The sequence below is a fragment of the Oncorhynchus keta genome, chromosome 36 (assembly GCF_023373465.1).
Source record: "Oncorhynchus keta strain PuntledgeMale-10-30-2019 chromosome 36, Oket_V2, whole genome shotgun sequence".
NCBI classification, from domain to species: Eukaryota; Metazoa; Chordata; class Actinopteri; order Salmoniformes; family Salmonidae; genus Oncorhynchus; species Oncorhynchus keta.
This window is the reverse complement of record NC_068456.1, coordinates 20447443-20457478: the sequence shown is the minus strand read 5'-3', so window position 1 is coordinate 20457478 and position 10036 is coordinate 20447443. Positions and strand designations below refer to the sequence as shown.

The 10036-nt window shown below is 40.3% G+C and overlaps 1 protein-coding gene across 1 annotated transcript in view; it reads right to left on the bottom strand.

The window, feature by feature from the left end:
• LOC118369779 (formin-2) overlaps positions 1–10036 on the bottom strand; it is a 58962-nt gene that overhangs the window by 32752 nt on the left and 16174 nt on the right.

Here is a 10036-nt window from a genome sequence, read left to right as displayed (position 1 = left end):
TTTGCCACATTTCAGGCTTCAAACATAAAGATATAAAACTGTATTTTTTTTGTGAAGAATCAACAACAAGTGGGACACAATCATGAAGTGGAACGACATTTATTGGATATTTCAAACTTTTTTAACAAATCAAAAACAGAAAAATTGGGCGTGCAAAATTATTCAGCCCCCTTAAGTTAATACTTTGTAGAGCCACCTTTTGCTGCGATTACAGCTGTAAGTCGCTTGGGGTATGTCTCTATCAGTTTTGCACATCGGGAGACTGACATTTTTTCCCATTCCTCCTTGCAAAACAGCTCGAGCTCAGTGAGGTTGGATGGAGAGCAATTGTGAACAGCAGTTTTCAGTTCTTTCCACAGATTCTTGATTGGATTCAGGTCTGGACTTTGACTTGGCCATTCTAACACCTGGATATGTTTATTTTTGAACCATTCCATTGTAGATTTTGCTTTATGTTTTGGATCATTGTCTTGTTGGAAGACAAATCTCCGTCCCAGTCTCAGGTCTTTTGCAGACTCCATCAGGTTTTCTTCCAGAATGGTCCTGTATTTGCCTCCATCCATCTTCCCATCAATTTTAACCATCTTCCCTGTCCCTGCTGAAGAAAAGCAGGCCCAAACCATGATGCTGCCACCACCATGTTTGACAATGGGGATGGTGTGTTCAGGGTGATGAGCTGTGTTGCTTTTACGCCAAACATAACGTTTTGCATTGTTGCCAAAAAGTTAAATTTTGGTTTCATCTGACCAGAGCACCTTCTTCCACATGTTTGGTGTGTCTCCCAGGTGGCTTGTGGCAAACTTTAAATGACACTTTTTATGGATATCTTTAAGAAATGGCTTTCTTCTTGCCACTCTTCCATAAAGGCCAGATTTGTGCAATATACAACTGATTGCTGTCCTATGGACAGAGTCTCCCACCTCAGCTGTAGATCTCTGCAGTTCATCCAGAGTGATCATGGGCCTCTTGGCTGCATCTCTGATCAGTCTTCTCCTTGTATGAGCTGAAAGTTTAGAGGGACGGCCAGGTCTTGGTAGATTTGCAGTGGTCTGATACTCCTTCCATTTCAATATTATCGCTTGCACAGTGCTCCTTGGGATGTTTAAAGCTTGGGAAATATTTTTGTATCCAAATCCGGCTTTAAACTTCTTCACAACAGTATCTCGGACCTGCCTGGTGTGTTCCTTGTTCTTCATGATGCTCTCTGCACTTTTAACGGACCTCTGAGACTATCACAGTGCAGGTGCATTTATACGGAGACTTGATTACACACTGGTGGATTGTATTTATCATCATTAGTCATTTAGGTCAACATTGGATCATTCAGAGATCCTCACTGAACTTCTGGAGAGAGTTTGCTGCACTGAAAATAAAGGGGCTGAATAATTTTGCACGCCCAATTTTTCAGTTTTTGATTTGTTAAAAAAGTTTGAAATATCCAATAAATGTCGTTCCACTTCATGATTGTGTCCCACTTGTTGTTGATTCTTCACAAAAAATACAGTTTTATATCTTTATGTTTGAAGCCTGAAATGTGGCAAAAGGTCGCAAAGTTCAAGGGGGCCGAATACTTTCGCAAGGCACTGTACGTATTCCCCAAAGTGTCTACAGCATTGTGATGTCTTTTTACACATTTATGTTGAAGAATAGCCGTAAGGGACCACATTTAGCAAGTGGTCACATGATGGCTCCCGTAGAAAATCTTGCGTAAAGTACACAAGTAGCCATTTTTCCAATCGCTTCTTATGAGAAACCAATTGTCCCAGTGGATATTTTATCGAATAGATATGTGAAAAACACCTTGAGGATTGATTGATTCTAAACAACGTTTGCCATGTTTCTGTCGATATTATGGAGCTAATTTGGAAAAAAGTTCGGAGTTGTAGTGACTGCATTTTCCGGTCGATTTCTCAGCCAAACGTGAAGAACAAACAGAGCTATTTTGCCATCAAAAATAATATTTTTGGAAAAAAGGAACATTTGCTATCTAACTGGGAGTCTCCTGAGTGAAAACATCCAAAGTTCTTCAAAGGTGAATTATTTAATTTGATTGCTTTTCTTATTTTCGTGAAAATGTTGCCTGCTGGTAGCAGAGCCTAGGATAGTATTATGCCATGATAAACTTACACAAATGCTTGTCTAGCGTTGGCTGTAAAGCATATTTTGAAAATATGAGATGACAGTGTGATTAACAAAAGGCTAAGCTGTGTCTCAATATATTTCATTTGTGATTTTCATGAATAGGAATTATGTCCGCTGCCTTATGCTAATTAGTTTGAGGCTATGATTACGCTCCCGCATGCGGGATGGGTAGTATCAAGAATTAAGTGTGCCTTGAACTCGAAATTAATCACAGACAGTGTCACCAGCAAAGCACCCCCACACCATCACACCTCCTCCTCCATGCTTCATGGTGGGAACCACACATGAGCAGATCATCCATTCACGTACTCTGGTTCTTGTTTGGAACCAAAAATCTCAAATTTGGACTCATCGGACCAGATTTCCACCGGTCTAATGTCCATTGCTCATGTTTCTTGGCACAAGCAAGTCTCTTCTTATTATTAATGTCCTTTAGTAGTGGTTTCTTGCAGCAATTGGACCATGAAGGCCTGATTCACACAGTCTCCTCTGAACAGTTGATGTTGAGATGTGTCTGTTAATTGAACTCTGTGAAGCATTTATTTAGGTTGCAATTTCTGAGGCTGGTAACTCTAATTAATTTATCCTCTGCAGCAGAGGTAACTCTGGGACTTCCTTTGTTGTGGTGGTCCTCATAAGAGCTAGTTTCATTTACTAAATAGGGCTGTCTTCTGTATACCACCCCTACCTTTTCACCACACAACTGATTGGCTCAAACGCGTTAAGAAGGAAATACATTCCACAAATGAACTTTTAAGAAGGCACACCTGTTACTTTAAATGCACTCCATGAAGCTGGTTGAGAGAATGCCAAGAATGTGCGAAGCTGTCATCAAGGCAAAGGATGGCTACTTGGAAGAATCTCAAATCTCAAATCTAGTTTTTATTTGTTTAATCCTTTTTTGGTTACTACATGAATCCATATGTATTATTTTATAGTTTTGATGTATTCACAATTATTCTACATTGTAGAAAATAGTAAAAATAAAGAAAAACCCTTGAATGAGTACTGTAGGTGTGTCCAAACCTTTGACTGGTACTGTATGTTAAAGATGTTTTTATGTCAATATCAAATCATTTATATCAAATCATCTACAGTTGGTCTGTAGATGCTCTAAAGATGGTCATACTATCAACAACTATTTATCTTTTTAAAGCAACTGCATGCTAAGGTTACAGTTAGGGTTAGAATAAGGGTTAGGGTAAGGGTTAAGTTTAGGGTTAGGATAAGGGTTAAGGTTAGGGTTAGGATAAGGGTTAAGGTTAGGGCTAGGGCTAGCGTTAGTAGATAGTTAGTTTAAATATTACTGATAGTCTGTACATAGTCTGTAGAGCATCTATAGATGGACTATCCAATTAAAGTGTTACCCAATGTACCTTACTGTGATTGTTTTCAATTACAATGGTCAAAAACGAACAAAAATAGCTTCTTAACAAAGAGCAATTTCTCAAGGAAGAATTTTGCTGGGACTGGTTGTGAGTGGTCTGAGTGGGGAGGGAAAAACGCAAAACTAGCTGTAATCGGCAGAGAGGTTTGGACCTCTCTTTCTTATTCAGGCAGTCTTTTCAAATAGCTTTTACAATAAAAGGGCACTATCACCCATTTCTAAATTTCACACTAGGCTGTTATGGAAATATATTTTCACATAACACAGGAAATCCCATTTTTGACTGCACTGGGCCTTTAAAACCTGTTGTGACTAGGGGGCACTATTTTCATTTTTGGAAAAATAACGTACCCAAAGTAAACGGGATATTTTGTTAGGACTAGATGCTAGAATATGCATATAATTGACAGCTTAGGATAGAAAACCCTCTAAAGTTTCCAAAACTGTAAAAATATTGTCTGTGAGTATAACAGAACTTATATTGCAGGCGAAAGCCTGAGAAAAATCCAATCCGGAAATGCTTCGTGTTTTGAAAGCTTTGCGTTCCAATGCGTCCCTATTGAGCAGTGAATGGGCTATCAACCAGATTTCTATGTATTCCCCAAGGTGTCTACAGCATTGTGACGTAGTTTTACGCATTTATGTTGAAGAATACCCGTAAGCGGCTACATTGTGTAAATGGTCACCTGATGGCTCTCAGAGTGACTCTCGCGTAAAATACAGAGGTAGCCAGTTTTCCAATCGGTCTTACTGAAAAACCAATTGTCCCGCTGGATATATTATTGAATAGATATTTGAAAAACACCTTGAAGATTGATTATAAACAATGTTTGCCATGTTTCTGTCGATATTATGAAGCTAATTTGGAATGTTTTTCTGAGTTTTCGTGACCGTAATTTCCGGTCGATTTCTCAGCCAAACGTGAAGGACAAACGGAGCTATTTCGCCTACAAAAATAATATTTTTGGAAAAAAATGAACATTGGCTAGCTAACTGGGAGTCTCGTGAGTGAAAACATCCGAAGCTCATCAAAGGTAAACGATTTAATTTGATTGCTTTTCTGATTTCCGTGACCAAGTTACCTGCTGCTAGCTGGACAAAATGCTATGCTAGACTATCAATAAACTTACACAAATGCTTGTCTAGCTTTGGCTGTAAAGCATATTTTGAAAATCTGAGATGACAGGATGATTAGCAAAAGGCTAAGCTGTGTCTCAGTATATTTCACTTGTGATTTTCATGAATAGGAATATTTTCTAGTAATATTCATGTCCGTTGCGTTATGCTAATTATTGTCAGTTGATGATTACGCTCCCGGATCCGGGATGGGGAGTCACTAGAGGTTTTAAATTACCTGCTTTAGATTGTGGAGTCTCTAAATATCGGTTCTTGGACAGATGAAAAATCTTAATTTGATTAAGTTTGCTAAAGCAGGAAAATAATCATGCAGCAACAGGACATTTTAATTATTATGTGGATTATAATTAATGGACATGTTTTGGTATCAAGTCTGAAATTTCAAAGTGTAAATGACAAATTCAGAAGCCTTTTTAAACCTCAAATACACTACAGGTTTTCACATTTTCTGCATTGCAAGAACGTTCTCCTGCAGCAAGGCCATCAAATTAAGATCCCACATCTGTACAAGAAATATCCATCATCATCAATATCTTTTACTATATGCCACTATATTGTGCCAAGTAAATCATACCTACATTTACAACTGCTGATCAAGTTGAAATACAGTGCCTTGCAAAAGTATTCACCCCCCTTGGCGTTTTTCTTATTTCGTTGCATTACAACCTGTAATTTAAATGGATTTTTATTTGGATTTCATGTAATGGACATACACAAAATAGTCCAAATTGGTGAAGTGAAATAAAAAAAAGAACTTGTTTCAATTTTTTATTTTTATTTTTTAAACTCCGGAATAGTGGTGAGTGCATATGTATTCACCCCCTTTGTTATGACGCCCCTAAATAAGATCTGGTGCAACCAATTACCTTCAGAAGTCACATAATTAATTCAATAAAGTCCACCTGTGTGCAATCTAAGTGTCACATGATCTCAGTATAGAGTGGGGCAAAAAAGTATTAAGTCATCCACCAATTGTGCAAGTTCTCCCACTTAAAAAGATGAGAGAGGCCTGTAATTTTCATCATAGGTACACTTCAACTATGACTGACAAAATTAGAAAAAGAATCAGGAAAATCACATTGTAGGATTTTTAATGAATTTATTTGCAAATTATGGTGGAAAATAAGTATTTGGTCTCCTACAAACAAGCAAGATTTCTGGCTCTCACAGACCTCTAACTTCTTCTTTAAGAGGCTCCTCTGTCCTCCATTCGTTACCTGTATTAATGGAACCTGTTTGAACTTGTTATCAGTATAAAAGACACCTGTCCACAACCTCAAACAGTCACACTCCAAACTCCACTATAGCCAAGACCAAAGAGATGTCAAAGGACACCAGAAACAAAATTGTAGACCTGCACCAGGCTGGGAAGACTGAATCTGCAATAGGTAAGCAGCTTGGTTTGAAGAAATCAACTGTGGGAGCAATTATTAGGAAATGGAAGACATACAAGACCACTGATAATCTCCCTGGATCTGGGGCTCCACGCAAGATCTCACCCCGTGGGGTCAAAATGATCACAAGAACGGTGAGCAAAAATCCCAGAACCAGACCTAGTGAATGACCTGCAGAGAGCTGGGACCAAAGTAACAAAGCCTACCATAGGTAACACACTACGCCGCCAGGGACTCAAATCCTGCAGTGCCAGACGTGTCCCCCTGCTTAAGCCAGTACATGTCCAGGCCCGTATGAAGTTTTCTAGAGAGCATTTGGATGATCCAAAAGAAGATTGGGAGAATGTCATATGGTCAGATGAAACCAAAATAGAACTTTTTGGTAAAAACTGTGATTTTCTGGATTTTTTTTATCTCATTTTGTCTGTCATAGTTTAAGTGTACCTATGATGAAAATTACAGGCCTCTCTCATATATTTAAGTGGGAGAACATGCACAATTGGTGGCTGACTAAACACTTTTTGCCCCACTGTATATACACCTGTTCTGAAAGACCCCAGAGTCTGCAACACCACTAAGCAAGCGGCCCTATGAAGACCAAGGAGCTCTCCAAACAGGTCAGAGACAAAGTTGGGGAGAAATACAGCTCAGTGTTGGGTGATAAAAAAATATCCCATGGAGCACCCATTAAATCCATTATTAAAAATGGAAAGAATATGGCACCACAACAAACCTGCCAAGAGAGGGCCGCCCACCAAAACTCATGGACCAGGCAAGGGGGGCATTAATCAGATGGGCAACAAAGAGACAAAAGATAAGCTGCAAAGTGGAGATTGGAGTATCTGTCCATAGGACCACTTTAAGCTGAACACTCCACATTGAGAATCTGTGGTATGACTTAAAGATTGCTGTACACCAGCGGAACCCATCCAACTTGAAGGAGCTGGAGCAGTTTTGCCTTGAAGAATTGCCAAAAAATCCCAAATCCTTGGCAAGATGTGCCAAGCTTATAGAGACATACCCCAAGAGACTTGCAGCTGTAATTGCTGCAAAAGGTGTCTCTACAAAGTATTGACTATGGAAGGTGAATAGTTATGCACGCTCAAGTTTTCTGTTTTTTAAATCATGTTTCTTGTTTGTTTCACAATAAAACATATTTTGCATCTTCAAAGTGGTAGGCATGTTGTGTAAATCAAATAATACAAACCACCCAAAAATCTATTTTAATTCCAGGTTGTAAGGCAACAAAATAGGAAATATGCCAAGGGGGGTGAATACTTTCGCAAGCCACTGTATATGGATAAACCAACAGCCAACAGCCTTGGTGAAACCATGGAATGTATCATGTACGGTTCACAGTAGAGTTGACCAGTGGAGGCTGCTGAAGGGAAGACGGCTCATAATAATGGCCAGAACGGAGAAAATGGAATGGCATCAAACCATGTGTTTGATGTATTTGATACCATTCCACTGATTCTGCTCCAGTCATTACCACAAGCCTGTTCTCCCCAATTAAGGTGCCACCTACCTCCTGTGGAGTAGCCACTCCAGGTGACCACAGTCAGACTGAGAAAGCAGAGTGGCTTCTGGGTAATAAAGTGGTCTGGGGAGGGTAGCTAGTAAACCCCAGACTCAAACAGACCAATTGCATGTGCTCCGGATCACACAAACCACAACATAGAACATGGACACAGTTACATCACTGCCCTCCTGCCTCCAACACACTGTAGACGTCATAGAATGTCATTTTCAATGATAAAAGTAGTAATATATCAGTTGGCCAAACTCCTATTGTAGGTGCATAATGGTGGTATTACACTGCAGTATAATATTGTCTGATGTGTTCATAGTGATGATCATTCTACCACATTGGACATCCTTTTTGAAGATCATTGTACCACATTGGACATCCTTTTTGAAGATCATTCTACCACATTTGATATCTTTTTGACAGGATCTACAGAATAACTATTCTCCTGCAGTATATCATAACTAGTTTATCATAAACTGTTTATTAATGTACAGTTCATTAGCCATTCAAAAAAGTTTCCTGATGGGAACATGGTTTCAATGAAAATATTACATACAAACCATGTGCAGAAATTGAATCCTAGGTTTTAAAAGATCTTTAATTCCCGTCAATCACCGTTTGATGTTTTATTTGTGTCTCCTCCCTGTCATGAGTCAATCATTCCAGTAATACTGTGTTTTCAATGTTGGCCTACACATATTTCTACGAAACCCACAAAGCCCTGCATCAACATGCCAGAAATAAACCCTGAGGGAAAATTTGTTCTTCATTAGACCATAAAAGAGAATAAATTATCACAAAACAACATTTGTTGATGTGGAAAAAGTACTCAGAGGCAGAAGAGAAATGCAGACGTCTGTTAATGTGACTAAAACTAAAGGCCTGAGTACAGTATTCTTTCTCTACAGTTTCCCATTTAACATTGAATATAACAAAGTGGGTTAGTACAGTGTGAAGTAGCCAGTCCACTCTGATATGAAGACACAAATCCAGTCATAACAAAGACAGAAGGTGTGAGAGGGAAGAAAGATGATAACAAGGTATATCCAAATATCTAACACTTTCGACATAACGCATAAAAAATGCTTTGCAAACGCTATTCCATTATTACTTTAAAAAAGGTATTCTTCATATCCAAGTGATGAATGAATGTTGTATGGTCGGTAGGTTGATTGAATCCAGACATAATGAGGTCTGACTGAGAGTGAGTATAAAAAGTGACTCAGCCTAGCTTTCTGCTCTTCATCAATCATCAAGTCTGTCTGTACTGAATACACAGAGGAAGTCCCTCTCACACAAGAGGGAAGAGCACACGAAAGGCTCTGTCCCAATACTCTACTAAACCCTATTTTTTATCTTAATTTCCCCTGTGACCACTTAGAGCGGAAGTGCTTGGCTAGCTAGTTCTCCACCATGGCACTTAAATCCATCAGATCAGTGGCTGTGACAGAAAAGTACAGTACAAAGTTTGAAAGGGAAGCTATGCTAGACTATTGGATCTGAGCCACGGAGCAGCGGTCTCAGGGGAGGAATCACAGGACAGACGAGGCTGCCACAGTGTCTCCCAGTCATCAGTGTGGGTTTGCGAACCACACGCCACACACTGGCTCCGAGTTTCGCTGGGCCTGGAATCCAGGGGCAGCCAGACCTCACACCACATAATCAGTCTCTGGCTACGTCACTTCCTCATGTCATTTACAGGCAGGGGATTAATGTGACGGAGAGAAGTGCAGGAAGAGACAGAGATGGAACCAAAGAGAGTCAAGGGCAGGAAGAGAAAGAGATGGGACCAAAGAGCGTCAAGGGCAGGAAGAGAAAGAGATGGGACCAAAGAGAGTCAAGGGCAGGAAGAGAAAGAGATGGGACCAAAGAGCGTCACGGGCAGGAAGAGAAAGAGATGGGACCAAAGAGCGTCAAGGGCAGGAAGAGAAAGAGATGGGACCAAAGAGAGTCAAGGGCAGGAAGAGAAAGAGATGGGACCAAAGAGCGTCACGGGGAGGAAGAGAGAGAGATGGGACCAAAGAGCGTCACGCCAGGAAGAGAAAGAGATGGGACCAAAGAGCGTCAAGGGCAGGAAGAGAAAGAGATGGGACCAAAGAGAGTCAAGGGCAGGAAGAGAAAGAGATGGGACCAAAGAGCGTCACGGGCAGGAAGAGAAAGAGATGGGACCAAAGAGAGTCAAGGACAGGAAGAGAAAGAGATGGGACCAAAGAGCGTCAAGGGGAGGAAGAGAAAGAGATGGGACCAAAGAGCGTCAAGGACAGGAAGAGAAAGAGAGATGGAACCAAAGAGCGTCAAGGACAGGAAGAGAAAGAGATGGGACCAAAGAGTGTCAAGGGCAGGAAGAGAAAGAGATGGAACCAAAGAGTGTCAAGGGCAGGAAGAGAAAGAGATGGAACCAAAGAGTGTCAAGGGCAGGAAGAGAAAGAGATGGGACCAAAGAGC